The 6,982-nt window shown below is 33.0% G+C and overlaps 1 long non-coding RNA gene across 1 annotated transcript; it reads left to right on the top strand.

Moving 5' to 3' along the window:
- The first annotated feature begins 217 nt into the window (after positions 1 to 217).
- Positions 218 to 1,260, top strand: LOC121993981. Its single transcript, XR_006115517.1, has 2 exons — positions 218 to 812; positions 1,032 to 1,260. It is a non-coding gene; the product is annotated as an uncharacterized LOC121993981 (long non-coding RNA).
- Positions 1,261 to 6,982: the final 5,722 nt, after the last annotated feature.

Below are 6,982 nucleotides of genomic sequence, written 5' to 3'. Positions count from 1 at the left end.
GATTATTCAAGCAATAACCTTAACGAAATTTGTAGGAATTTTTTATAAATGTTTCGAAACTCGTATGACGAGTTTAAGGAGATTAATTATTGGGCTAAGGGAAAGTCTATTTGAATATCCCAATTAAAGTGGGAGTTGATTGACGAATAAACTTAGGTTTTAATTTACTTAAACCTAAGTTCAAGTTATAAAACCTATTACTGTGCCCATGCCCTAATTATTTCTTCTCTCTCGATTTTTCCCGAGCCACCGCCGTCCCTCACCCAATGCCGTCTCCGCCTCCTCCTCTGCCCTAGCGTCGATGCTTTCTCCTCTTCCCCGAGCTGCCGCCTCTTCTTCTCTCCCGAGCTCGCCATCACCGCCCCAACCCGACGCCGACCACCTTCTTGGCTTCCCCAACCGGCGATGCCTCTCGACGCCTCGCACTTCTTCTTCCCCTTTTGCTTCCGCGACGTCGAAGTCGGTGTCCTCCCATGCCCTAGGTCTACTGCTCACAACCTCCCTTCATCTCTTTCACTGGTGTCAACTAGAACCTCCTCACCGCGTGCCATCATTCTTTCTCTTGTGCTAGATCTACACTCGGGAATGTGCCAGACCTTTGCTCGGTACAGAACTGAGGTGTTTTAGGTTAGAGGACAACAACACCAGTCTGTTTCGGTCAAAATCTGAGGTAAGTGCTAATCCTAGTCTCTAATCTAGGAGATGCAATGATGGATTGCTAAGTTTCAAGCATCTATTCATGTTGGACAAGCATATCGCACTAGTTCGGCCACCATATCAGTAGTGATCGCGCTCCGATAGTGAATAAGAAGGTAACCTTTCAGAAATTTATGGTTTGTTGAAGATCAATTCATCATTTTGTCGTAACGATGTTAATTGATTAAAGGATAGTTGGGTTTAATCCGAATGAAGGAATGATTAGCATTAATGGAGCTAACCCTAGTTGATTGATGGATTAGATTTAGTGGAGGATTTGATTTAACTAATTAATTTATAAGTAATTAGCTAAATCTATATATCATGTATTACAGGGCTTTGATTCGAGACGGCGTCTCGACGTGGGATCTATTTCGGATACGATCTCCATTTTTGAGGCGGATACCTCTGACTTATCTCCTTGATATGGTCATTTTTGTTATGCATAATAGTTTATAGCTAGTAGTAATGATTGTGTTTACTTCTGCTTTGGTATGTCATTTCTTGGTTCTTGTAGTCTACCTATATTCCTATCTGTTATGCAATCACACTTATATTCTCTTATTTGTTGTCATGTTTATTCCTGTTCATAGAAATAGTGACATACATTCACTACAAGAAAATAGGGCTTCAGAGACGAAAAATTCCGTCTCTGATAGTCAGTTTTCCGTCTCTAAAGAATATTTGAGACAGAATATTCCGTTTCAAATATCCGTTTGTGAAACCCCCTGGGCTAAATTTAAGACGGAAATGTTCCGTCTCAAATTTCAGAAACAAATTAAAAAATTGTTTGTGAATATGTTTTTATTTGACCAAATGGAATTAATTGAAAATATATATTTTGTTTCTAATTTTGTTTTAAATCCGTCATTAGTCTGTCTCAAATTACATAAAAAAATTAATTTTAATTTGTTTATAAATTCATTTATAATTCAGTTTATAAATTCTGTCTCGAATTTTGTTTTAAACTCATCATTAATTTGTCTCAAATAACATATTAAATATGATTTTAACCTGTTTATAAATCCGTTTATAATTTTATTTATAAATCTTATATAGCTTCATTTTTAAATTTATCATTAAATTTATATTATTATTTATATTTATCATATACATGATACTTTTAACAGGCACACATTTTAAATAAATTTAAAATTTTTAAAACAATTAATTTCTAATGCAAAAGTATCATAAACATAATATTGAAATAAGTAAATATTCACATCATCTAAATACATTTAACCATTAATCAAAGATAACATCAATATTTAATCTTTATTTCACTTATCACGGCGCTCACGGGGTCCAGATCTTCCTGGATATAAATGATTTGTATATCCCGCCTCTTGAATCATTTTACGAACCATCTCTTTTAGATTTTCTTCTCTTTGCCTACCTTCCTCGATAAGTTGTTCTTCCCTCTGTCTATTTTCTTTGATAACGAGTTTCAATTTATTTTTGCTTTCAGTAATTTCTTCCTCCATCCTCTTGCTAATAGCACGCATGCCTTCAATTTCTTGAGATAATTCCTTGTTCTTCTCATGAGAGCACATTTCATTAGAACTTTCATTGTATGATCTTCTAAAATGTTGATTGCATCCAAATCCGTACACCCTCCCCTTACATGGGTCGCCCACCACATCACACCATGATTTGATATTGAATGAAGGTTGAGTAGATTGATCATCAGTATTTTGTCTCTCTTTATATTGTTCCTGTCCATATTACAAGAGCTTATATTAGTTTAAAAAAAAATAAAAACCAACAAGTAAGAATTAATATAAGTTAATAGAAAATTAATGAATAATTAATTATGTTGACTTACACTAACTCGAGCCGATTTGTTATCCACAAACTCTCCAGTACCTTGCTTTCTTTTATGCATTCGTTCAAAAACCTCAAATTCATCCACATTTCATCCCAAATCTTTTTTCTACAATCATACATAATACATGTCAATATAAAATAAAACAAATGAGATACATTGAATTTATATCTAAATGTCAAAAATATAATAAATTTATCGAATGTGTAAATTATTGGAATAAACATGTTAGAAAAGGAGGTTTACCATTCTCTCACGGTGTGCACCAAAAGAAATTGAACCCCCAGTATGTTTGGTAGTAGACCCATCCATCACTGTCATTTTATTCTTCCGTGCAATTTCACATTTGATCTTGTGATCTTCTTTATTCCAATGAATTTTAACCAAGTCATTCCATATATTAGCTTCCATCCAATCAGGTCCTCTACCTATCATATCTAATATGTCTGGTTTCCTTCCTAAATCTTCTTGTGCAGATGATAATTCTGCTTTCTTTGCCAAATGAATGGTTGCCCTGTATCTCTCACTTGAATTTTCATTCCATACCTTTTTCATTTCTCTGTCGGTAAAATTATCCCAATTATATCTCAACTGCATCAAAACAAATAAATAATCAATGATTATATATAATATCATATGTAAATAAATAATCAATGGCGGCTCTAATTAAAAAATGTATTACTTACCTTAAAATTTTCCCAAAGTAAATCTTTAATATCATTAGGCACCTTTTTCCACGTTGACCATGCTCCTTTAATCACTCCTTTGATATCATTTGTAATTTCACGAGGAACCTCATTTTCGACAAATCTAAAGATAACAAAATTAAGAATATTATAACAACAAAATTAATTTAATACAAAAGTATCAAAACTTAATAAATTTAAAAGGTCATATGACTTATTCATAACCACATTTATTTTGGTTCGTTCATCAATATTGGTTGGAATTTGAGACCCTTGATTAGGTCCTCTTTATCGAACTACTGATGAACTATCTTCTTCGTATCTTGCATTATTAATCACGTTATCATCTGAAATTTGTCTTCCCACCTCATCCTATGACAAATAAATAAGAAAATTTAGCTCAATGTTTAACCATGGATATTAATCTTACCATTGTGATTTTCAAATAAATAATAAAATTTACATTTAAATCATTCTGATCAAGGTGCTAATGCAATATCGAGATAAAATTTTAGCTAATTGAGCAGCATTGAAGTAGCAATACAAGAGCATAAATTTTAACTAATTGAGCAACAATACAAGAGCTTAAATTTTAACTAATTGAGTAGCATTGAAATAGCAATACAAGAGCATAAATTTTAACTAATTGAGCAGCAATACAAAAGCTTAAATTTTAGCCACGGTTTAATGAACAATTGTAACTTAAGAGTTAACAAAAGGATGACAGTTGACTCAAGAGCAGAAGCTTAATTGATTAACAAAAGAGTTAACTCAAGAGTTAACCATGGTTTAAATTTTAGCAATACAAAAGCTTAATTGATTCAGTGCTGTCATGCTAGGCTGACAGTTGACTCAAGAGCAGAATCCTTGAGTGCAACGAGGGGGACTGCTAGCCAATGGTGCCAATGGTGTCTAAGGAACATAGGATGCCACTACACAAAGGCCTGCTGCCAATGGTAGTCTAACACAAAAGAGAACAAAATTCCAGATTGACTGCTAGCCAAAATGTGAACTCAACATTTTTCTATTGATAGATTGCTCATCAAAATCTGGAAATAAGAGGCGGTGTTGTAGGAAACTGAAAATTTGCATCGACGGCAACACCAAGATGCAATCAACGTTAACAATTGTTGGCCACAAGAAAAAGAGGCAGTGCAGTAAGGGATCCAAGTGCAAAAAATGTCATAGTTCCTAGCTATTCTTGATGACCAACATATGAAAGTTATGATGCTATTCTTGATGATAATGACCAACGTATGGGTCTGTGCCATGCTTAGGGTGAATTCTATTTAGCTGTAGATGACCCTCTATAGTTCCTTCCACCACCAATGATAACCACATTCATTCACCTATTATCTTATGGGCGAGAGAAGAAAGAAATCAGAACCAATAATATAATTGTAATAAAAATGCCTCACATACATACATCATAGAGGTGTAATATAATTGTTAATAAAATCAATCCAGAAAGAGACAAGAAATTGTTTAATTATGGCAATAGAAATTATCATATAATATGCATGCTAATAAATACAATATCGAGATAAAATTAGTATACCTGTATTTCATTTGGTATGTTATCAAGTCCATGCGTTGTATCATGTTGCCTACATGCATCATCATTAAAGTAAATATTATGTAACTAATCAATAGTGTGATCAAATTGTACTCCATTTATAAGAATTAAATATACATACTCATCTTGTATTGTTAGAGATTGCCATTTTCATCGCCCTCTCCCCCTTGATTTTTTTTGTTAGAACCAATATCCTTTCCTCTACTTGACATCTTGCAGCATTGTTAAAATATAATCAATATATTTAATTAAAAAATTGTATGCTATAGAGAATTTGCCACATTACATAAAAAAAAGAAATGTCATGATATGGAGAACCTTATACCTATTTAAGTTTCAAAACCATTTCGGAGAACAACTTGTCAACTTGGTACAATCTTAACTAACTTAAAATAACTAGATATATACTCAAGGAATGAAATGTAGGAACAACATTTATTATCCAAAAGCTACAATATTACTCTGAGTACACTTTGCTCCAAAGGAAAGGAAATAGCACAATAAACTACATTAATTCACTATCACTATTATTAGAGTCACAATCTGTTTCATCTTGTGTTTCTTCATCTTCATCAAAATCTTCAAGTTCTTCCTCTAGCTCTTCACTATCTACAATAACTTGCTTGCCATTCATAACACGTCGAAGCTCCTCAATTTCCATTTCATTTAATTCCTCTTTATCAACATTAACAATAATGTTAACATCATCAATATCTATATCTGTGAGAACATTATTTGGAGTGGATATCTCCTCCTCTTGATAAGCAACTTCAACAATTGGTGAAACATTTTCATCTTGTTTTTCAAGGAATGGTATGTCAAATTTTCCTCTAGCTTTCACTTTGCATGCCGTGACCCAATCATTCCTCTCTTGTTTGATGGTAGGAGATCTGGTATAGTACACTTGTTGGGCTTGAGCAACTAATATGAAAGGGTCATTTGTGTTTAACTTTGATTTATGATTAATTTCTACAAGACCCAACCTATGCACTTTCATCCCTTTATCTGATGTATCATACCAATGACACTTAAACAATACAATAACATCCTTGAGACCGTAATAGTTCAATTCCAAAATTTCTTCCAACACCCCATAGTAGTCCACTTCATACTCATTGATGGTGCTCCCTAAGACACAAACACCATAATTTGATGTTGCATTGAAACACCCATGTTCCATGGTCTCGAATTTAAATCCATTGACAAAGTATCCTTTGTGACTTGAAACCCGTCGATTTGGACCATGTGCCAGCTTCTTTATGTCATCATCAACCTCAAAAGGATGTTCTTGAATTTAACATTAAAATAAAATTAAAATAAAATGGATTAAAAATATTGTGATGAACTATTAGAAATTGATGTATAAATTAAGATTATAATTTATATACTTACATAAGTGAGTAACCATTGAGGAAATTCTTGATCACATAATATTTGAAGTTCCTTGTCATTGATCCCTGGATATTGTTGTTTCTGTACTTCAAAAAATTTCCTACATTTATAAAGTGATTATTTATGATTTTTATTTGTCAATTGCCAAAATAATGAAAATATAATGTATGATTAAAGAAATTACGTCACAAATGGAATGATCTGGTCACAATTCATCAAGATGTATCTATGGGCAGCTTTTAACTCATCATCTTTAAGATATCTAACTGAAATTCGAGAGCCAAGTGCTCGTCCTGGGTGAGTGAAAATTGGCAGCCCGCTAGAAGAATCTACTGCTCCTCCATCGTCATTTCGTGGAATTTGATTTAGTCGTGATTGTATGTGTGGTTCAAAGTACGATGAACAAAATGTTGAAATTCCTCAATCATATAAGCTTCAACAATAGAAGCTTCAACTCAAGCTCTATTACCCACTTTTTTCTTCAAATGGTACAAAAACCTATATAAATTTTATATTTTTATTAAATATATATAACTAGCATCAACATGAATTAGAAAATTGATTTAAAATAATACCTCTCAAAAGGATACATCCATCTATAATGTACAGGTCCACCAACTTTTGCTTCATATGCAAGATGAATTGTCATATGCTCCATGGAATCGAAGAAAGCCGGGGGAAAAATCCTTTCAAGCTTGCATATTATCTCAATATTATTTAGTCCAATTTGTTCCATGTGCTCTACTCCCAACACAATTGCACATATATCTCAAAAAAAATTGCTTAATTCTGTTAATGCTTCCCATA

Source organism: Zingiber officinale, chromosome 6A (assembly GCF_018446385.1).
Source record: "Zingiber officinale cultivar Zhangliang chromosome 6A, Zo_v1.1, whole genome shotgun sequence".
In the NCBI taxonomy this organism is placed as follows: Eukaryota; Viridiplantae; Streptophyta; class Magnoliopsida; order Zingiberales; family Zingiberaceae; genus Zingiber; species Zingiber officinale.
Note: the sequence above shows the minus strand (reverse complement) of the source record. Positions and strands in the feature narration are given on the sequence as shown.